Source organism: Taudactylus pleione, unplaced genomic scaffold (genome assembly GCF_031769625.1).
Source record: "Taudactylus pleione unplaced genomic scaffold, aTauple2 ptg000393l, whole genome shotgun sequence".
Lineage (NCBI taxonomy): Eukaryota > Metazoa > Chordata > Amphibia > Anura > Myobatrachidae > Taudactylus > Taudactylus pleione.
In genome coordinates this window covers 6242846-6267275 of record NW_028284794.1, presented here as the reverse complement: position 1 = coordinate 6267275, position 24430 = coordinate 6242846, and the positions used below count along the sequence as shown (strand labels likewise).

The window sequence follows — 24430 nt, the reverse complement described above, 5'->3', positions numbered from 1 at the left end:
GTGAAGAATCGAGCCGGGGGTCTGTGCCGGAAGGAGAGGGCGTACCCGTGGGAGACCACCTCCAGAACCCAAGTGTCTGTCGTAGTGACCGACCAACACTGGGCGAACTGCAGCAGGCGGCCTCCCACCCTGGGATCCCCCAAAGGGAGGCCCAGACCATCAGGCCGCAGGCTTGTCATCTGGCTTGGGGGCCGGACGTCTGGTACTCCATGCCTGCTTCCGGGGCTTGACCGATTCCCTAGGGCCAGCCTGACGAGGAAACAACTGTGGTTTGGGCCTGCCCTGGGCCCTAGATGACCGAAAGGACGATGGTCCAGAACCAGAAGGAGCAGCGGCCGACGGGAGACAAGCCGATTTGGCTGCCGCCAGCGTGGCCACAATCTTATCCAGATCCGGACCGAAGAGAACTTCTCCGGGAAACGGCAACGCTTCCAGACCCTTCTTGGAATCTGCGTCCGCCTTCCAAGATCGCAGCCACAAGGTGCGACGAGCAGCTACCACTGCTGAAGAAATTCTAGACACCAGAGTACTAATGTCTAGAGCCGCCTCGTTGATGTAGGTGGCCGAATCACGGAGATTGCCAATCAACTCCGCCTGTTCGGCCGGACAGTCGGAATCAAAAGAAGCCTCTAATGAATCCGCCCAGCGCTCCATCGCTCTGGCAACCCAGCAAATGGCCATAGCCGGCCGTGCTGCCCCCCCCGCAAGGGAATAAGCGGACTTCAGGCAGATTTCCACCTTGCGGTCCGTAGCATCCTTAAGGGAGGACATGGATGGCATCGGCAATGTGGCACTACGGACAAGACGGGTCACGTGAGAATCCACCTGTGGAGGGGATTCCAACTTAGCAAAATAATTATCCGCGAACGGATAAGCCACCGCCAGGCGTCTCTGCGGCTGGTATCTTTTGCCAGGCTGTTTCCACGCCTCCTCTAAATGGTCCACCAACTGACCCAAAAGAGGAAAGACTGCGGCATCGCCCTTCACGTCTTTGAAAAAGGCATACTTAGACTTAGCCGCTGGGGGAACTTCGTCCTCAATCACCAAGGCTGTGCGGACCGCCCGAATAAGTCCAGGAATATATACTTTGGACTTAGCATCAGCGTCCTTAGTATGGAGAGGTTCCTGATCGTAAGGATCCAGAATCTCCCCATCATCAGACGTCCCTTCGTCATCCTCACAAGGAGCGGACAGAGACGCCACCGGCCGTAACACAGACTCCCCTTGCAACACATCCGACAAGTGCTGTACAGAACTCGTCAGGGAGTTAACCCACGCTGGCTCCTGAGAAACCGGGAGCGGGGAAATAGGGAGACTGTGGGGTACCACCAATTGTCGTGGGAAACCCTGCATGGGTGACGACACCACAGACTGCTGGGACAAACCCATCGGAGTAAACGCGGGCTGCGGAGCTAACTGGCCCACTAAAGCTGTTAGCGCCTGAGCGAAACAAGCCCAGGGCGGCTCCTGTACCGGTGCTGTAACCGTAAGAGGCCGCGCCATGGACAAACACTGCCGGCAAAGGCCCTCCGCGCTACCCTCCCCCTCCGCTAATGGTACTTTACACGTGGTACACTGTAGCCGGAGGGGAAAATCACTTTCAGACATGATGGCACCACGTATGTGACACCTCTCACCAATTATATATTAAATAGGCTAGAGACCACCCTGCAGCACCGCACCGCAAGGGCTTAGCAGAAAGAACAGGGACAGTAATAAAGCTGACAGTCTTGAGAAGAAAAGTTACAGGCAGCAGCGCTAGCACAGTCACATACAATGCAAAGAAAATCAATTCCTGCACTAACAGCGCTGATCACTTAACTACACAGACACAGGGCCTTGTAGGACACAGCGCTGCATACACAGACCTGACCACAGCGGAGGAGAGGTATGCGGGGGGACCCAGACCACGATGCTTCCAATGCAGGCTTCCAGCAGCGTTCACCATGCTTCTGAAAAGATGGCCGCCGAGGAGCAGAGAGAAGGCTGGCCTGGGGGAGGAGCGCTGACACAGGGCCAGTCAGCACAGTGCAGAGAGGGCTGTGTGCAGCGGGGGAGGCGCCGGCTGTGAGACAGGGAAGGCGCGCTCCCCTGGCATGCATTTAACCCCTGGGACGCCGCAGCGCTACCGCTCTGCTGCGGTCCGCTGTCCCAGGGGGTAGTGGAAGCGCAGGTTGGTCGCCTGGCTCCACGCTGCAGCCAGTCCCCAGGGAGCCCCCTGCCTGGGGACTTAGGACCATGTGATCAGCGGGGACCCACCGCGGGACCCCGCTGCTTTCCTCTGTCCCCCTTGAATCCGGCCATGGTCCGGAACATCTGGGGTCACCGCTAGCTGTGACCCCAGATGCCCACCAGCATCCCCGGATCAGTACCGGCGTTCTGGTACTGGCGGGGTGTAGGGAAGACAGCATGGACGTCAGGACTGACTGTCCATGCTGTCCATCCAGATGTGCAGCCACAGCTGCATGAAGAAAAAGCTTCAGGGGCTCTTCTAGCCCCCACTCCAACAGGTGCACCCGACTCCGGCCGGGCACCAAACTAAACTGAGATGCCTTGGCTCGGGGGCGGGGTATAGGAGGGGGACCTAGTGCATCCTGGGAGGCTGAAAGCTTAACTCTTTGGTGCCCTGCGACTGCCGTCACACCTATACCCCAAGGTATCCTGTGGATACCCTATGGACCCTGAAGTAGAAATAACAACCCGAAAATCCCGAAGCCAGACGGACAAGTATTGCTATGTGTGTTGTCACACACAGCAATGCTTCGTGAATTACAGTTGACGGGCCTCCTCAGGAATTCCCATGGACCGCCAGCCAATCAGAGGCCGTTTTACATGTAGCCGCTCATTGGCTAGGACCCACGTGCAACCAGCCAATGAGCGGCTGCTACATGTAAAACGGCCAAGTGCCAAAGGGCAGATATGCTGGCACCTGTAGTTCCACTATAAAATACAATAGTTTAATACTATTTAACACTTTATTACCCCCGTACCCACCGCTCCATGGGTGCGGGGAAGAGCTCCGGGCTTCAGACCAAGCCTGGGGTTTTCGGAGTGGGGGGACCAATTTTTTGGGGGGTCCCTACCTCCCTGAGATCCCCGGATTGGCCTGACCGGCTTGGGGTGAGAATTCTTTGGCCATGGAGACCCGGTAATAATCTCTCCTGGCTGTGGCATTACACCCCGGTCGGTTTGGGTTTGACTACATTCAGCTGTTAAAACCTCAGTCAGATCGTCCCAAGTATTCCAGGATGTGCATAAGATCCAGCTATATCTCTCACTTGCCTTCGCTGCATGCTATACTTGCTAAGGCTCAGCAACCTGCCCCCTGTTGTTCCAGTGCCTGCCACATTTGTTAGTCTGATCCAGTCCATTTTTTAATCAGTTCTCCAATAAAAGACTGTTCCAGTTGTCTCAGAATTCCAGGACGCAAGGCAGCTGACCAGCTGTTCCACATTCTGCCTCTCATCCTCACTACTACTAACCTGCATGAGCTTCATTATGCTGCCTATCTTCGTTTATTCTCCTAATACAGAAGCCAGCCCTATAGTGCCTGACCCGGGTCACCAAAACCCTAGTAACCTGACAATTGAGACACAAAAAAAACAAACTCAGATCTATAAAAAATAGATTAGAGGAAATAATTGTGTCAGTAAGTGACAAACTTTAGAGGAATATTATAGATTTGCTATCAATTTTACTGAAGTCCAATCCCAGCTGAGGAAAAGGAGACATATAGGTAGTGCATACATTGCCCGTTATGCAGATGTGTGAAATTCCGGTGATACAATTATGATTTCTGTTTTGTTATTCCAATAACAAGGACATGACCCCACTACCTGACCATATTGCACATTTTTGCTTCTCTTGTGCTATGTCAGGCATATCCCAGTGCAGTCAGTATTTACTACTGGGCAGTTCAATGCGCATGCAGGCGCTTGGAAGCCATGGCACACTTGTCAGGTGAGGAAGGGGTGTTGGCATCATGACATACCTGCCTCGCCTGGTCGACAGTTGGGACTTATTTGACAACTTAGACTTGAGACTATTTATTATGCTTTATCTACGTGGCACCTACATATTACACAATGTTTTACAATAATAATTTCAGGGTGAAGAAAACTGGTCAGATTAAGTGGGTAGGGCATTGTACGGTGCCCCAGGCCCCCCTCTCTAAGGCCCCCTTCTTTCCCCTGGTTGGGGCACACTGCTGCTGCAGCAGCTGCCGAGCAGGAGGATACAGTGGCTCTCCATAGAGGACATGCGCCTACTGTGCGTGCACTGCACCCTGCCGTGTCTACCTCTCCTCTCCGGCCCAACGTGTCTTACTCTCCTTTCCATCCATCCACTGTGCCACCATTGGATTGGAGCACTGCTCACCAGAGAGGAAGGGCCAGAGGAGTGTGGACAGGCCCCCTGTCTTATGTGCCCCAGGCCCCCCAAAGGCTTAATATGGTACTACTTAGCTGCCTATGTTGAGAAGTCTGCCCCCTCCCTGACTGTCATCCAGCACAACTGCCCAAATTATACACTGCAGGAACCTCCGCTGGCCTTACAATGTAAGTAAAAACAAACATTAAAGTAAATAATACTATTGAATGAAGAAAAATGCTCCCGTCAAATGCCAACATATTTGCATTGTTTATTTTTTGGGGCATTTGCAAGTTAAAATATCATGCACAGTTCTATACAATACATCATTTGACATTTCCATAGCAACTACAGTCGTCTTTCACACAATAACATTCTCGCAGGTGCAGCCCTTGTCACTTTCAGGTACTTGCTTGTACCATAAAATGTTATTTTGTTACTGATTTAACACATGATACATTTCCAGTGCAAAAATCCAGTGCATTTTTAAAATGAGCCCATTTTAAATTATGCCTCTTTATGAGCACTGTACAGTACATAAGTAAAATAACCAAAAGAATTTTGTTTTTCACTTTTACATTTGTGTTGTGGATACATGATTTTCAACAAACATCAGCAGAAAGAATAATATTATTATTAGTTTCATAACATAATTATAAGGCACCACAAAGTATCCGGGATGCCAAACAATGGGTGTAGAGCAAAACAACAGCAAATTACACTATGAGAAACATCAATTAGTTACATAGTAGAGCAAGAAAATAACAAATACATGATGAACAAACAGTAATGAGCTGCATATCTTACAGTATTAGGGAGTTTGAAATCAGGGGCATGGCTGCAGCGCACTGGAAGTGTGACTATGTCATAGTCTTGGCACCAGTTGTTGAAGACTTATACCCTGAATTACACATCACAAATACCAGATAACAAATGGCAATTGTACATAACAGCAGAATAGTCAGGATTAATACAAAAAAGCAACATATGACAAATAGAATAGCAGGGATCACAAACTGTGGTCAAGGCAGGCAGCAGACAAGCATAATCATCAAACAAGCTGTGGTCAGTGCAGACAGCCATCAAGAATATTAGGGGTCACAAAGCATGGTCAGGTCTTGCATAGGATGGTAAAAAATCCAATGGATAACCAAAAAAATAGAGAGAGAGATACACAGTACCTAATGAAGCAAACACTATAACAGATAATGAGAGTGTGTTGCTGACAAATTAAAAATCCTGCAGCCTTCTTGGTGCTAATCAGTGATGCTAAGGTCCTGATTGTTATGGGATTGTGATGTCAAGACAACTGATGAAAAGAGTGGAAATGAGCTGAGGTGAAATGGAGTGCCTCAGTATCCCACTGTTTCTATTCCAATCTCTGTTTATAGTCCTGGCAAGTACTGATGGGTGAGTTTAAGCAGAGTGCATACTAGCATGAAGTAAGCCTGGGCCAAAAACATTGGCAGAACAAACAGGACCAGAAATACTGTAACTGGAGACTAAGGGTTCATATTTATCACAAGCTGCATTTTTTTCTACGGTTGTGATATGATATTTTCACCCCAACTCGCAATGCAAAAATTATTAATTTCACATGGATTTACCTTTGTTGGGGTACCGGGCAAAGCTTCTGAGAAAGCACTGTTTTCGCGATGGGCTGGAAGCACAGTGATAGCTGCCACTATTACTTTGCTTCCGGGGATGGGCATAGCCTTTATACTATTCATAAGTTAGTATGGGCTGGCGGAGAGGGTTCAAGAGGATCTATCTCCGGAAAAAAATATGATGCAGTGACGATGGCATTAGCTTCACATTCCAGAGCTTGGTAAATTTGAAAATGTAGGAGCCCATGGAGGCTTCTTTTGCGAACGATATCTGCTGCAGAACCCCTTTTCATACATCCTGGGGATGCTTCCTTTTTACGAGTATTCCCCTGAACATCACCTGCAAACATACCTTGATCAATATGACCCTATGAAAACAGGTAGAAGTGGCATGTGTGCACATCTGGATAAGATAGTGTAGGCAGGAAAACACTAGTAAAGAGGAAAACAAAGGAAAACAAAGCTCTGTCCCTGCGAATCCCCTCCGCACACTAGTCACAATATTTTTGGAAAAAAATAAAGTGACTAGTGCCCTGCACATACACCGCTGCTACCCCCAAGCGCTAAGCCCCGCCCCCGACACTAAGTCCCTCCCCCCGTGATTGCGGACCCCCCTGCAACCCCCCCTCCCTTACCTGCAGTCATCGGTGCTCCGGTGATGTCTTCCATGCCTCCGGTCAGCTGATATCCCATACTGCACTGGGACCCGATCACTTGATGACCGGGCCACAGTGCAGCATGGGAGACCAACTGACTGGAGGGGAGTCATCACCGGAGCCCCGACCACCAGTCCCTGGAGTCAGGTAAGTGAATTTTTTTTTTTACAATTTTTTTTTTGTTTTCTTGCAGAGTAGGAGTCCGGTAACCGGGGGAGACCCTGGATAACGCCACCTGCGGGTGGCGTTTTTATCACAGAACTTTCCCCGGTAAGTTTTTACAATTTATTTTTAGTAACTTTGGTCGGATCACATTTCCCATTACAATTGTGGGAAATGCGATCTGCTTACTAAAAATAAGTGATACTTAGGGCTTGGAGTAGAATTTTAAGAATTCTACTCCAATTGCCCTGTAATAACTATAGGTGATACCAAAATAATGTGAAAAGGGTGTGAAAACACCCCTTTTCACTTTATTTTAGTAAAAATAATGTTAATAAATAGAGCCAAATGAGAGATAATAGTAATACAATGTTTTTCTTTGTCTGGTAATGTAAAGATCAAACAAGTTGATTCTGAAATCTCTGTTAGGCCATTGGATTGTAGATGATATAATGAAGAAATATTCAGTCTTACTTCTAATTTCTTATAAAAGGCTGTGCAGAATAAATGAAAAATGAACATGTCAGCAATGAGAGATGATGTGGGAAGACATTTAAGTCACTTCAAATGTATAAAATGTTTAAAAAAAAAAAAAAAAAGGCCAGTTATGACCCACATTACAGTACAGTGATACCCATCATCCAGAGAAGGGGATGTGTCTGATAAAAGATCATTAACACAATCATAAATTAAATTTTAAGGCAATGTCCTAGTTTTATGCTTGCAAAACATATCTGTGAACTGGAATGTGGAAGGCAACATTTTCTTTCAACTGGGTTTTATCCTCTAAGCAGGAACTAAAGCAGCAAGATCTACAAAATAGAATGTCTGGATTTCTAATGCAGAGTAGGACTATACTTCTGGCGCTAAGGTGGGCCAATGTGCAGTGGTTAAAGGCTATGGAAATGAGAATGAAAGAAATGTCTTCTTTATGCAGAATGGTGACCTGGAAAATGTGAGAAATAGTTCTGTAATGAACGGAGCCATCAGGAGTGAGACTCCCAAGAATGCAGGAGCTAGCGGGTTTGCTAAGGAATTGTAGGGATTTCAACTTTTTATATAAAGTTAAATTGAATGAAATGCCTTGCTGTGTCTGTTTAAGAAGGTAGGGTAGATAAAAAAAAATAATCTTGTTCACCTAGGATTTTGAGTTTTGCCAATTTTAGGGGACATTGGATAATAAAATAAATACAAAATTCAAAAGTTATCCTACAAAAGTGTTCCATTACATACGCTGCTCAGCAAGGAGTTGGTATTTTTGAATATTTGGAGCCAGATGTCATAGTGAAGATTTTCAGATACTGTCTTCCTGTTGTTTGCATTCTCTGCAATGAAAATCAACCGTACTGCAGAAGGTTATCAAATCAGCCACACAGGTAAATCACATGGTGATAATTCATCATTACTGCAATCTGAAAGGCCTTGCCAGAAAAGAGCGTCTTTGGAATCCTGCACTGAGCCACGTTACACAACGTTGTCTGACTGAAGCAGAAGAGAACAGGCTCAACATCTTTACATATTTAAGGCTAAAGCATTTTAAAGAAGTGGATAATCATTTTCCTACAAAGGATAAGCCTATGAGAGAGTCTGGCCAGAAATAATGAATGCAGTGGTAAAGGCAGAAGCATTGTAGAGAAGTTGATCATCATTTTCCCACAAATGAAAAGCCCTTGCAAGAGTCTGGACAGAATTATTGAATGATCCTTTGGCACATTCACCAAAAGTTCCTGGGTGAAGTTCAAAATGAATGGAGCATTGTTTGAGAAAACCTCTATAGGTCCAAAGATCAGCATCATAAAGTGGAAACATGCACCTATTAGGAGAAGCATGATGCACAGGAACAGTGCAGAGACAGAAGTAGTACTGAGATGTCAGAAAGCACATTCATGCTATTAGAAAGACATCGCAGACACAAAATGCTTTAGTTTGGATTATTCTACTGCAAATACACATAGATACCCTGTGGTAGCAGAATGTCAGCAATTATAGGGCTGGAGATATTAATTAACCATACCACCAGCGATTGGAGATGGCTCATCTGGGATGCACAACCTATTGGGTATACTTTTTTTTTATACCAGAGACCCCAATAAGAAGTAATAAACCACAAGGTTTCCACAGGTTGCAGAACCCAGACTAGTTTCATTAGCACACTGATATAAATAAATATCTAGATCAGGCGCAAAAATGTACATATATTAGTAATCAATTGTTACCCGTATTGCAGCTCCCAAAAAGATTCTGGAAACACTAAATACACAACAGAAAAAATACACACAAGGGAGCACAAGGGAGCGCTATAATAAAAAGTTAAGTCATTAGCAGGTGATAGTAATGGATAGGGAAAGGCAATAAGTCAGGTCATATGCTAGCTGAACTCTCGGAATATAGCAAAGCTACAGAATCAATAGAAACAAGCTAGAAGTCAGAGCAATAGATTTTTTTTTGCTTCACCTAATACACCGAAAAACTGTTATCACCAGCAACAAATTTACCCCCCCCTCTTCCCCTACAACACACTCCCAAACTCTGCTTATATCAGCATTCCCCCTTAATCAGGTCCTCTATCTCATTCTCTTTTCCCCCTTCTATCTCTGTTACTGGATCTGGTAACAACTGAATATTTTAGTTAAAACAGGTTGTTATGTGCAGAACACAAAGAGAACCAGACACCAGAGTCTCAACTTGTGGTTTGGGCATCAAAAAAGGATATGTATAAGAATGCTTGGGAATTTTCTGGCATAGATTATTAAATAGAGTTCCTCAGACTCAACAAAGTATAATATCCATTGCAGTCCCACCCTATTCTCCTTCACTGCTCTCCCCGCAATTGCCATTAGCCATTCAAGAAATGTTTCTAATGTTTTAGCTTTTATTTTTATGCCCACAAGCTGTCTGGGAATCACCTTTCTCCGTAGGCTGTCTATTTATTTGGATTGGGAGTTTTGGAGATTTTTGTTTTGTGAAGGATATAATAGAAAGTGTCACGTTTCGTAAATAGCTAACTACTAAAATATTACTAACAGGTCCCTGTAGTACTGTGAATGAACAAATTCAATGTCAATGTAATCGGAACACAATCGTACACATGGGCAAACACAGGCACACAAACACACTATAGGTTCTCGTTTTAGCTTACCAGGAGCAAAACAACAGAACATCAGATTATCCCTATCTCATCACAATCTGGCCCCACATTTATGTATTTTAGAACAAAAACTGCACGTTTGGACAGGGGCGTGTGCAGCCTCCGTTTTGGCCCCCTCCTCTCTGTCAGAGCAGTAGATTCTGGCTTCATGCCGGTATCTACTGTGCATGCGCGGGTCTCTGGGTAAGTGGCGCCCGCGCCTTTTTCCCGGGAACATCTTTTCTGCACATGCCCGAGCTACGGGGAAAATGGCCGCTATCATTTTCCCAGTGATTTTTTACTACTCTGCAGCGCCCGGACTGGCGCTGTAGAACAGCACACCGGAATCTGCGGAATGGTAAGTATAACTAGTATTGGTGCAGTGTGGGCCCCTCTGGACCCAGGGGCCCGTGTGCACCGCACACCTTACACCCATTATAAATACGGAGTTGCCACAGGTGCAGTATATGGACGCAAATCCTTGTGTGCTGAGCTGATTAGTTTCTAATTGAATCAACCCCTAAATGTTTTAATTTACCTAATCAGTGCTTCGTTTAACCTCATTCATGCTTCAAATTAATTTTGAGAGTAAGAGCACATTAGTACATACTTGAAGCTTCTCTTTCTGCTTTCCTCCATTAGTGTTAGTGGAAGGTGCAAAATGTCTCTCCCAAAAAGTACTGAGTGAAAATCTCTCTATCAGCTCTCAGCTGGGGGTATATTTATTAGAGATCGATTTTGGATTCTGGCTCGCTCTGAATCAGGGCCGGTCTTTTCACCTTGTGGTAGGGTCTCGTGGCCGCAAGCCCCATAGCGATTTCGGCTCTAACAGAGCCGAAATCTCTCCCACTGACATCACTCCTGATGTCAGTAGGGCCGCCCCCAAACGGAGGCGTTCACATGGGAATGCCTCCGTTTGGGCAGCCCCCGGTCCGCCCACCACAAGGGGCGAGCTGTCACTCAACATCGACACCTCGCCCCCTTTGTTGCGAGACCCGGAGTGACGGAGTGCCCGTCGCTATCCGGGTTGTGCGCAAACGCATTCACATGGGAATGCCTCCGTTTGGGCAGCCCCCGGCCCGCCCACCACAGGGGGCGAGCTGTCACTCAACATCGACAGCTCGCCCCCTTTGTTGCGAGACCCGGAGTGACGGAGTGCCCGTCGCTATCCGGGTTGTGCGCATGCGCACGACGGAGCCGGCTCCATCGTGCGCATGCGCGCTGGCCCACCATCGACCCGGTTGCGAGCGCACAGCGCTGGCAACCGGGTCTGAATCAGGCCCTCTGTTCGATTTGCCATTCGATTTTGTTATTGTAGATTTACTAAAGCCAAAATCAAATGTCAAATCCAACAGAAAACTAAATTTCAAAATCGAATATAGGCAAAACATTAATGTTTTCCAATAGTCAAATATAGGATCCCTTAATTTACTAACATTCAATTTGCAAACTGAACGTAAATCGAATTCTCAAATGAATAGAATAATGTGAGGCAGTCGATTTGAGCTTCTAAACACCATTGTTTTGGCTGGAAATTGATTGTGATGCCTTTAAAAGTTCCCACATGCACGCGGGGCAGTCTGGCTGTAGGAATAATGACTGCTCAAGGCTATGCTATGCTGTGCACCTACCTGCGGTATCAGGGGTGTAACTAGCTCTTAGGGAGCCCCATAGCAAAGGAGCACACAGGCCCCTCTTCCCCCCATGGTGTGGTTCAGCCGACATAGCCATGCAAACAAAAAACTTTAAAAAAAAATTACATGTATATACACATGTATACAGTTTATATACATATATATATATATATATTAGGGATGAGCGGGTTCGGTTCCCTGAGAACCGAACCCACCCGAACTTCGGGGATCCGGGGCGATCCGAGCCCAAGCTCGGATCTCCCTGTCTGCCCCGGATCCCTCTCCCGAGGCAAAACCTCGAGATCTGCTGTCGGATCTCGAGGTTTTGCCTCGAGCGGCCATTTAAAAAAAAATGCCTTTGCCTTTAATGGGCAAAGTGCTGATTGGCTGACAGAGCCGTCTGTCACGGCTCTCAGCCAATCAGCATTATGGTGCTCATTTGCATGTAGCACGGACTCGTGAGATCCGTGCTACATGCATCTGTGTGATTGACAGTGACACAGAGCACAGATGGGTCAGTGAGACCCGTCTGTGCTGCTGTGTATTTCAATGACACAGATGCACGCACGGACCAGGAGATCCGTGCTACTTGCATCTGTGTCATTGACACAGAGCACTAACGGGTCCGTGAGACCCGTCTGTGCTGCTGTGGTAAATAAAAAAAAAAAAACCTGTGTAAAAAGAGAAAAAAATGGCGTCCTCCCCCCCAAAAAAAGAGCAACCAGCCCCGGGCATTAGTGACCCAGTGCTGGGTGTGCTTAAATACAGGGGACAAACGACATAGGGGTCCCCTGTACTTAAACACAACCAGCACCGGGCTAGTCAGAACCAGAGCTGGTTGCCAAAATACGGGGGACAAACGACGTAGGGGTCCCCCGTATTCTGCGCAACCAGCTCTGGGCTCTGATCCGGTCCTGGTTCTGGAAATACAGGGGAAAAAAATGAGTAGGGTTCCCCTGTATGTTCCAGAACCAGCACTGGACTTTTTCTAGCGGGGGGCTGATGCCACAGCCAGGGGAGCCCTTTCACCGGGCCCCCCAGCCGCAGCATCAGCCCTGACCGCTAGTCAGCCCAGGCCGGGGATCCCTGGAGAGCTGGGGACCCCCCCAATAAAGGGGTCACCCTCTCCAGGGCACCCCAGGCCCAGGCTGATAGCCCGGGGCTATCCCCGCCACCCCTGGTGGCGGTGGGTGGCGGGTTGATTGTGTGGTGTGGTGTAAATAAAGAATATCAAACATTGTCTTTACAAGTAGAACTGCAAGTCCCAGCAAGCCTGCCCCGCATGCTGGTACTTGGAGAACCACAAGTACCAGCATGCAGGGCATTAAGGGCCCACTAGTACCTGTAGTTCACCTGTAAAAAAATGTTTAAAAAAAACACAGGACACACACACCGTGACAGTATAAGTTTATTAAACATACATACACACACACACACACACACACATGTACACATACTCACCTATGTAACCCTGTAGCATCGGTCCACTTGTCCGGTAAAGTATCCATAGGGGACCTGTGAAAAAAAACATACTCACCATCTCCTATGCGAGGTTCTGTCCTCTTCATTCCAAAGTAGGCATCCCCGGACTTGGCAAAAAAAAAAAAACGAAAACGCGATCCACGAACTTAGTACCGTTCTATAGAACGGTACTTCCCGAATGAGAGCTTAGCGGCGGGGTATCACCATGGAAACCCCGCTGCTAAGCGTTCATTGGCTGAGAGAGGCCATCTCCCGTCTCTCTCAGCCAATGAACGGCTCCCTCCATTGTAGTCAATGCTGGGAGCCGCAAGGTTATTAAAGTTTACCCTGCGGTTCCCACCATTGACTACAATGGAGGGAGCCGTTCATTGGCTGAGAGACGGGAGATGACCTCTCTCAGCCAATGAACGCTTAGCAGCGGGGTTTCCATGGTGATACCCCGTCGCTAAGCTCTCATTCGGGAAGTACCGTTCTATAGAACGGTACTAAGTTCGTGGATCGCGTTTTCGTTTTTTTTTTTTTGCCAAGTCCGGGGATGCCTACTTTGGAACGAAGAGGACAGAACCTCGCATAGGAGATGGTGAGTATGTTTTTTTTCACAGGTCCCCTAGGGATACTTTACCGGACAAGTGGACCGATGCTACAGGTTACATAGGTGAGTATGTGTACATGTGTGTGTGTGTATGTATGTTTAATAAACTTATACTGTCACGGTGTGTGTGTCCTGTGTTTTTTTAAACATTTTTTTTACAGGTGAACTACAGGTACTAGTGGGCCCTTAATGCCCTGCATGCTGGTACTTGTGGTTCTCCAAGTACCAGCATGCGGGGCAGGCTAGCTGGGACTTGCAGTTCTACTTGTAAAGACAATGTTTGATATTCTTTATTTACACCACACCACACAATCAACCCGCCACCCACCGCCACCAGGGGTGGCGGGGATAGCCCCGGGCTATCAGCCTGGGCCTGGGGTGCCCTGGAGAGGGTGACCCCTTTATTGGGGGGGTCCCCAGCTCTCCAGGGATCCCCGGCCTGGGCTGACTAGCGGTCAGGGTTGATGCTGCGGCTGGGGGGCCCGGTGAAAGGGCTCCCCTGGCTGTGGCATCAGCCCCCCGCTAGAAAAAGTCCAGTGCTGGTTCTGGAACATACAGGGGAACCCTACTCATTTTTTGTCCCCTATATTTCCAGAACCAGGACCGGATCAGAGCCCAGAGCTGGTTGCGCAGAATACAGGGGACCCCTACGTCGTTTGTCCCCCGTATTTTGGCAACCAGCGCTGGTTCTGACTAGCCCGGTGCTGGTTGTGCTTAAGTACAGGGGACCCCTACGTCGTTTGTCCCCTGTATTTAAGCACACCCAGCACTGGGTTACTAATGCCCGGGGCTGGTTGCTCTTTTTTGGGGGGGTGCACGCCATTTTTTTCTTTTTTTACACAGGTTTTTTTTTTTTTTTTTACCACAGCAGCACAGACGGGTCTCACGGACCTGTCATTGCTCTGTGCCAATCACACAGATGCATGTAGCACGGATCTCCCGGGTTCGTGCTACATGCAAATGGGCACCATAACGCTGATTGGCTTCCTGTCTGCCACTGCAGTGCCACTCCTAGATGGGCCACGTGTTTGTGCCGCCCCCTTGTGTCGCTTAGCATAGTCATCCAGCTTCCTCGGTACAACCTTTTGGCCTAAAAACAATATTGTGAGGTGTGAGGTGTTCAGAATAGAGTGGAAATGAGTGGAAATTAATGTTATTGGGGTTATTAATAGCGTAGGAACAAAAAAAGGCCCATTTATGTGATTTTAGCGGGTTTTTTTTTTATTTTTTAAGAAAAAATCCAGATCCAAAACACAAAACCCAGAACCCAAAACACGGAAGGGTGGTTTTGGCAAAACCAATCCAGATCCAAAACACGAAGAAAGATCCAGATCCAAAACCAAAACACAAAACACGAAAAGTGTCCGGTGCACACCCCTAATAATAATAATAATAATAATAATAATAATAATAATAATAATAATATGAAAATATCACTTAATGTTAATATTGTTATGGATGGAAAAGAGGAAAGAAAAAATAATTAGATAATGTCTACTCTGCTTTGGTAATATTTTTATTTAATCCATGGGGGAAAACATAAAATTGTTGTAGTTAATATTGTATATATATTTTTTTATATTTTATGTATTTTTACTGGACCGCATATAATATACTGTAATGTATAATACAAGTATTAGTTTTTTTCATATGAGAAGTCAATGTATTGTTGAAGCCGGATGATTGGCTGAGATCAAATCTTGTAAATTAATATCTGGCGACGCCATTTTGTGTCTCCTCTGATGACGCCATTTTGCGTCGTTAGCACAATACCATTATGTACAATGCTATATTTGGTTATTAGCATCGTGCATCCGCTTTGCTACTGCATATTGTTGAAAGTCCTATCAAAACCTATACACACATTAGATAATACATATAAAATTTACAAGACGCACAACGCACAGTTGCGCTGTACATTAAAGCACAGATAAGCACAAAACACAAGACACACAATGCATACTAGCGAATTTACACAATATTCTTACACTCACACATGCAATCACTTATAGCAAGGTTCCCAAGCACTAAGGTTAATATTAGAGGTTTTAATAGCTAATACTTATGTTGTGAAATGTAAAGTATATGATATTTAAGGTATAGAAACTAGTAGACATGTCATGTTTGGTACCATTCTAAATCACCGTTTATTTGCAGATCTCTGGTTCTATTGGCAAGGAGATCGCATCATGTGTCCGCAAGTTATGGATTATAGGAAATTAGTGGTTAGAATGTATATCTGTATGTAGTGTCTTTTAACTAGTTTAAACCAGTTCTTCGGCGGGAAAACCACACAAAGCAACATCTGAGGAACTGGGACATACCCCCAGTGATGCTGTATGAACTGTCCAATGACCTGCATCGCACCAGAATGTCCAGGAGCATGACCCAATGGAAATCTGTCAACTAGTGTCTTTTGTTCTCTCTAAGGTATATAGCCTAAGTACTGTTTATAGTATACAGCCATTCTTCTTGGATGACCACAGGCTTCTGGACTGATGACTATATACTGGAACCAGTGCGCACGCGTATGTATCGGCTTGTACCTTTGTATTTATTTGCTTTTTACGCTAATTGTCTAGATCACAGCGCATTATACTTTTCATTAAACAATATAACTTTTTGTGCTATGGAACCACAATTGGATTGGAAAGCAATTATTTCTTAAGCGACTTGTTGCGCTAAGTAGTGACATTTGGGTAAAGAGATTTAGGGATATCAATAGTATGCATACTGTATATAGGAAAATGAATGTATGTGTTTTTAAGGAATTTTACATACAAATATAAATATACCTATATAAAGAATTATATTATACTGTATTAAAAAATGGATAAGTAGGGGTTAAAGATTTTTAAAAACCTTGAACCAATAAAAGAAGGAACCATTGTATATAAGCTGCAGTTGTGAAAAAAACACATTAAGTTTGAAAAAGGTCTATATAAGTGGACAAAACACATTGCTGTTGCCGTCTTGGACCAAACAGCACTTTGATGTGATTCCCCATTTGTATACCGGGAATTGGATACCAGTACCTGTACTTGTATTCACCTCTCTCCTAAGCTACTACTAATTAAGGCTACAAGCAGGACTGGTCTTTTATGAGCGAGGTGCTGGGAGCGCATGAATTGAACTGCTCCCACAGGCTGCATAGCCGGAGGCTGCCATAGTCTGTGTTAAGATTCAAAGTGTTCTGATTATAAGTGTAAATACAATTTGATAACTAAGTCGGAGTTACGCTGGAGATCTTATTTGTCATATGCGCACCATGCAAAGACTGATGTGACTTCTTCTCTGCATTCCACAGGTAAATTACAACTACTGCTCCCATCAGATGCTGTTTTAGTGATTGCCTCAGCACAGTTTTGAAAATTTATACTGGGTAAATTACAACTACTGCTCCCATCAGATGCTGTTTTAGTGATTGCCTCAGCACAGTTTTGAAAATTTATACTGGGTAAATTACAACTACTGCTCCCATCAGATGCTGTTTTAGTGATTGCCTCAGCACAGTTTTGAAAATTTATACTGGGTAAATTACAACTACTGCTCCCATCAGATGCTGTTTTAGTGATTGCCTCAGCACAGTTTTGAAAATTTATACTGGGTAAATTACAACTACTGCTCCCATCAGATGCTGTTTTAGTGATTGCCTCAGCACAGTTTTGAAAATTTATACTGGGTAAATTACAACTACTGCTCCCATCAGATGCTGTTTTAGTGATTGCCTCAGCACAGTTTTGAAAATTTATACTGGGTAAATTACAACTACTGCTATACTAAGAGCAATTTATCTAAAGGAAGTTAGGAATGTATTGTGAATCTGTGTTGGCCTCCCCCTTCTCACAAATTGTTTATCTTAGACTTTATTGCATCCCAATTTAGTGTGTGTTAGAGCTTTTGGGGTGGGGTCCCAATCAGTGAGCACAGAGACACATGTTTGTAACTTTAGATATTACTGCTCCCACAGGCTGCATAGCCGGAGGCTGCCATAGTCTGTGTTAAGATTCAAAGTGTTCTGATTATAAGTGTAAATACAATTTGATAACTAAGTCGGAGTTACGCTGGAGATAAACTGGAGGAAAACGAAACTCAAAACCAGAACACTTTCTGAACAACAAGAAGCAACATACTTATGTGAATGAACAAAATCAACATCTTCTGCTGTATCCAGGCAACTACTTACTGCACTCACTGCTTGGACACTGCAAGTGCTCCCCTGTCTGTGTGCTGCTCTTGTTGATTGATCTTTGTTGATCAGAACACTTTGGACTGGATCAGCTCGGGTACATTGTAATTTTGTCCTCATTCATTTTGTATTGCCTTTTCCAATTGTGTCACATCTATCCACATTAATCATTTGTTTATAAACTAATTCCTGCACCCACTACTCACATACCTCTCCTTTATATATCACTTTTGGAGCTGCGCTCATACATTAGCAGCACTGTTCTTTACATGTATTTTTGAACATTTAACAACTTTAATCCACACTGACTCTATATCTCACTGTCTCTACATCACACAGCCTCCACATTACACTGTCTCTATATCACACTGACTCTATATCTCACAGCCTCCACTCCAGTTTACATCTCAATTATTACCTTGTCCACAGCATGAACACCCTTACTTCACACAACCCCCATATTCTATGTCCACATAATCCTCTACTTTATCCGTCCCTCTCTTCCCCCTCCTGTTTCCTCCACTTGCTGTTCTTCCTTTTTTTCTCTCATCAGTCTGCTTCCAACCCTCTGCTTCTTTCCCCCACTTCTCCTATACCTCCACTCTCAACCACCTCCCTCCATGGTCTTGTTACCCCACTACTAAGCCCCATTCCCTCCTCGTTCTGTCTGTCACCTCCAGGGCTGCCAAGAGAAATTCTGGGCCCGGGTACTGCAACATCCTGTGGGACCACATCATGTATGGCTGCACCCATTTGTGAGTGGGTCTAGCATGTGAGATGCACCCACTCACAGGAGCATGGCATAGCACCCAGCAGCTGGAACTAAAGTAGTCACTACTGTATTAGAATGGCGGGACAGTCCCATAATAGCTGCATTTCTTGTCAGGCTGTATATAGATGCTAAAATGTAACACACAAATTAAAGTGCTTCTACTTTACTTTGTACATCTCTCATGTAAATAACACAAACAATCTATTTTCTATCATAGAGATAGATGTATGAAGGACTTAATTTTTACATAACATCAGGTCGTCTTATACACACACATTCCGCAGCACATATCCTAACCCACTGCTCCATGCTCCTTCTTCACTATCTACCCCTCTGTGTCGCCCCTGTCTGTCTGCCCTTCCCCTTTAGAATGTAAGCTCTCACGAGCAGGGCCCTCATCCTCACGTGCTTCTCCTCCCCCTACTTATAGTATAATTTACTCCTAACTCCCTACAATGGCACCTACCACCTGGTTGCTCATGTCCTGCTGCTTGTGTTTTGCAGCTGAGTTTATAACCTTGTCCTTGTCCTGCATTGTTTTGTATTACTATTAACTGTTTTTCTTGTGTGCTCATTTATGTACTGTGTAAGGCGCTGCGGAACCTTTGTGGCGCCATATAAATAAAGGATAATAATAATAATAATAACCAGTGGTGTCACAAGGGGGTGCGGACCGCACCCAGGTGTCACCCGCAGAGGGGTGACACCAAGGTGCAGACTCCCCCTCAGTGACATGAGCCGGGTGCTGCACTGTAGCATTAAGTACAGCACTTGGCTCCTGACACTGTGAGGGAGCCAGCACTTCAAACAGGGCAGTCCGCACCTCCGGCACCCCCTTCCCCAGTAATAACCACAGGAGTTTGGGCCGCGAGGCCCCGACCCTTCCCATTTGGCCACGACCCCTGCCCAGGAGACCATGCCCCCTGTTTCGGTGAAGCGCTGCAAACACAGCATCCGTCCCCGCACTAGGTCCAATAGGTGAGTTTTATCACAGCTTATTTTTCTATCTATTTCTGTATGTGACTAATAAAACTTTTAAATGTTAATGCAGTCCAGATATTTGTTCACCAGCAAATGATCCCTTAATTATTTTGGCTTAATAATTATTTCACAAGCACTGGGGTTTTTCCTATTATACAATTGTGATACTGTAAATCGATATTGTCTATTGTTTTATAAATGTACTAATATTATTATTAATATTTTATCAAACAGGATATATTTGATATTTATTTATTTGCATACATTTCTTTTTCTTTTATTGGTGTGCACTTCATTACTTATTCTTTGGATATTAGTTTGGGAGTTCACAGGCTCCCTAAGCAGCAATATATGTTGGGACAAATGGCTCGATTCAGACCCCTTGCTAGATGCGTTCGCACACAGCTATCAGCTGCTAATATATGCAGAGGCTACGATCGCACGGTAAGACATTAGTACGCACACTATGTCTTAGTGTGCGATGGCAGTGTGATCGCACGCCAGTCTTATGACGCCCCTTTTCCCTTCGCAGCACACGTCATCTCCAGGAAGTGTATGCAAAATCAGTAACATCGCGTACCATCGGCCTCGCACGCAGCACTTGTGGTTGACCATGCCCTGCCGCAAGCACTGCGGTTGCTGCAGTGTGAAACACAGCCAGGTGACGTGTATAACGACGCTTCATGTTAATTATGCACGCCCATGAAACGTTGTTAGAATGCACAGGCACACCTGCGTTCGCACATCCACACCTCCGTTTTCATTGACCTTTCCCTGTCACCACCCACAAACGGCTCGTCCTGTTACTCACTGTAGCAAGCAGTCTGTGCTTAACGTGCGATCACTTCCCAATCGCAGTGACTGGCTTGCGCACGGTGATGCATACGCATGCGCAGATAGCAAACATCAGCCAGCTGCGAGCAAACGCAGCATAGCGAGCAGGTCTGAATTCAGTCCAAAGTATCAAAGATTTTTTTTGATCCTCTTTAAGATTTACACTTATTTACCTGGTCCTGAGTGGGTGGAGGTGTCACGTAGGAATGATGTTATTTGGACGTCAATGTTCACTGCCCTCAGGTCATGGATGGATAGATAGATAGATAGATAGATAGATAGATAGATAGATATGAGATAGATATGAGATAGATATGAGATAGATAGATAGAGAGATAGAGAGATAGATAGATAGATAGATAGATAGATATGAGATAGATAGATAGATAGATATTAGATAGATAGATATGAGATAGATAGAGAGATAGATATGAGGTAGAGAGATAGATAGATATGAGATAGATAGATAGATAGATAGATAGATAGATATGAGATAGAATATGAGAGATAGATAGATATTAGATAGATAGATAGATAGATATATAGATAGATAGATAGATAGCTATGAGATAGAGAGATAGATAGATATGAGATAGATAGATAGATAGATAGATAGATAGATAGATAGATAGATATGAGATAGATAGAGAGATAGATAGATATTAGATAGATAGATAGATAGATAGATAGATATGAGATAGATAAAGAGATAGATAGATATGAGATAGATAGATAGATAGAAAGATAGATAGATAATGAGATAGAATATGAGAGATAGATAGATAGATAGATAGATAGATAGATAGATAGATAGATAGATATGAGATAGATAGATAGATAGATATTAGATAGATAGATATGAGATAGATAGAGAGATAGATATGAGGTAGAGAGATAGATAGATATGAGATAGATAGATAGATAGATAGATAGATAGATAGATAGATAGATAGATATGAGATAGAATATGAGAGATAGATAGATAGATAGATAGATAGATAGATAGATATTAGATAGATAGATAGATAGATAGATAGATAGCTATGAGATAGAGAGATAGATAGATATGAGATAGATAGATAGATAGATAGATAGATAGATAGATATGAGATAGAGAGATAGATATGAGATAGAGAGATAGATAGATATTAGATAGATAGATAGATAGATAGATAGATAGATATGAGATAGATAAAGAGATAGATAGATATGAGATAGATAGATAGATAGATAGATAGAAAGATAGATAGATAATGAGATAGAATATGAGAGATAGATAGATAGATAGATAGATAGATAGATAGATAGGTAGATAGATAGATAGATATGAGATAAATCATACCTCCCAACATGACCCTCTCCAGGAGGGACAACATTCTCTGCTCCTGGACTTCCCTGGTAATTTATGATTGCCATCACCTGTGGTGAAGCACCCTTTCTTATCAATTTACTAGTCCAACACAGGTGACTGCATTCATAAATGAAGTGGGAAGTCCAGGAACAGAGCACTTTGTCCCTCCTGGAGAGGGTCATGTTGGGAGGTATGGATAAATAGATATGAGATAGATAGATAGAGATAGATAGATAGATAGATAGATAGATAGATAGATAGATAGATAGATATGAGATAGAGATAGATATGAGATAGAGATAGATAGATAGATAGATAGATAGATAGATAGATAGATAGATAGATAGATAGATAGATAGATAGATATGAGATAGATAGATATGAGATAGATTGCGATAGCACAGCTTTGAAAAATAGTTTTAGGTAATTTGCCACTGCTTTTATATTAGCAGCAATTCCTATAAATGAAGTTAGGAATTTATTGTGTATATGTGATGGTCTACTCCCCTCTCACCATTTGTTTATCTTAAGTTATTATTATTTCCCAATCTAGCGTGTGTTGAGTACTGGGGATGGGGTCCCAATCAGTGAGCACACAGACACATGTTTGTAGCTATACTTATTAGTGATCAGGCAGGATCCATAGCCATAGGCTGCTATAGTCAGTATAAGATTTAAAGTGTAATTGCAAAATGATAACTAAGATGAAGTTACGCCAGAGATAAGCTGGAGGAAAACTGAAGGAAAACATCCTAAAAGCCAGAAATCCTTCTGAAGGATATAATAGGAATTACTTACTGTATGTGAATTAGCTAATTCACCATCACGAACACCAGCTGTGTATCCAGGAAACTCCTTACTGCACTCACAGCTTGGACATTACAGGTACATCCCAATCTGTGTTCTGCTCTTATTAATTGCTTTTGTTGTGCAAATCACCTCAGACTGGATCGGCTCTGTACAATGTCATTTTTCCCTTCATACTACTGAAAAACCTGTTTGTACTGTATTGCCTTTTCCATTGCAACACATGTATCTACATTCTTTATTTTAGTAACTATTTCCTGCACCCACTTCTCACATACTTCTCTTTATATGTCACTTTTGTACTGTAGCTGTGATCATACATTAGCAGCACTGTCCTTTTACCTGTATTTTTGAACATTTAACTACTGTACATTCATCTACACTGTCTCTATATCACACAGCCTCCACTCCAGTCTTCATCTCACTGATTACCTCATCCACAGCATGAATACCCTTACTTCAACCACCCCCCTTATTCAGTGCCCATATAATTCTCTATGTTACCTACTTTTTCCATCTTTATCCTCCCCCTCTAGTCTCCTCCACTTGCATAGCACCCAGGCCAGCAGCAGTGGCAGCCCCTCTCAGGTAAGAGGACAGGAGCCACTGCTGAAAAGATAGAAAGATAGATAGATAGATAGATAGATAGATACTGCATGAGAAAGATGATAGATAGATAGATAGATAGATAGATAGATAGATAGATAGACACTGCATGAGAAAAAAGATAGCTTAGATAGATAGATTTTTTTTTGTTCCTCTTTAAGATTTACACTTATTTACCTAGTCCTGAGTGGGTGGAGGTGTCACATAGGAATGATGTTATTTGGACGTCAATGTTGACTGCCCTCAGGTCATGGATGGATAGATAGATATGAGAAATGAAATAGATACTCTAGCTATATACTGCATGAAAAAGATGATATATAGACAGAAATTAGAGAGATGGATAGATATATCAGTAGGCGAAGGCTGGATAAGCGTGAGAATAAATAAGAATACTATGTTTTTTGCTGTATGGTTGTTGATGACAGCCTTGTTGCTGGGCAGATTATAAGGCTTGTGGGGTGAGCCAATGATATTGCTTGAGGGAGTGGTCAGATGATCAGTATATATTGGCTTGTTTGCATGTATAAATGACCAGGGAAGGGGGGAAAAGGGGGATATAGTTTGAGCACAGGATATAATATATTGGATATAATTAGTCAAAAGAATAATGAAAATCCACAATTATAAATATCAAACCCTAGTATAGGTGTCAAGCAAAAATATTGTAAAGTGTGGAGGTGCTCCCCATGAGAGTATAGATAAACGTAGTATGGGGAAGAAGAAGAAAACTCTCTTGTTGGGGGCACTCGAATGTAAAGGTTATAATAAGAATAATATATAAAAAATAACTTTTATTAGATATATTTTAAAATACCAAAAACAAGTCTGAGCCTGTTACTTATTGGCATTACTGTTGGAATAACAGCTATAAATTATCACAAGCAGAACACAAACATACATAGAACATAAGACAACATATAATACAATACTTATCACAATTGTGTGAAGCTAAGTGAAATATTACAAATAGGTCTATAATTCTCTGTCTCATACAATATTGAGACCTATATAAAACATATACTAGTTCAATGACCTCATAATGTCGTCATAGCACAATGGCTAATCAGAATTACGGCAGAAGCATACAAGGAAATCTTCTAGAAAAGAATGTGATAATAACCATACAATATTCAATATAGGTTACGTGAGATATCACAGCACAATAACACTGAACAGTAATCAGAGAAATACAATGATAAGGTGCATCTGACTGAGGAAGCGACAGTGAAACGCGCGTCTCAGACCCACGAATCCGGCTG

The 24430-nt window shown here is 43.8% G+C and overlaps 1 protein-coding gene across 1 annotated transcript in view; it reads right to left on the bottom strand.

The window, feature by feature from the left end:
- The window catches only part of LOC148507432 (galactose-3-O-sulfotransferase 4-like), a 104706-nt gene extending 82123 nt beyond the window's left edge, over positions 1-22583 (bottom strand). The window contains exon 1 of the mRNA XM_088446147.1: positions 22554-22583. The gene's annotated coding sequence lies outside the window, so the exon portion shown is untranslated. The remainder of the gene's footprint in view (positions 1-22553) is intronic.
- Between the last annotated feature and the right edge of the window lie 1847 nt (positions 22584-24430).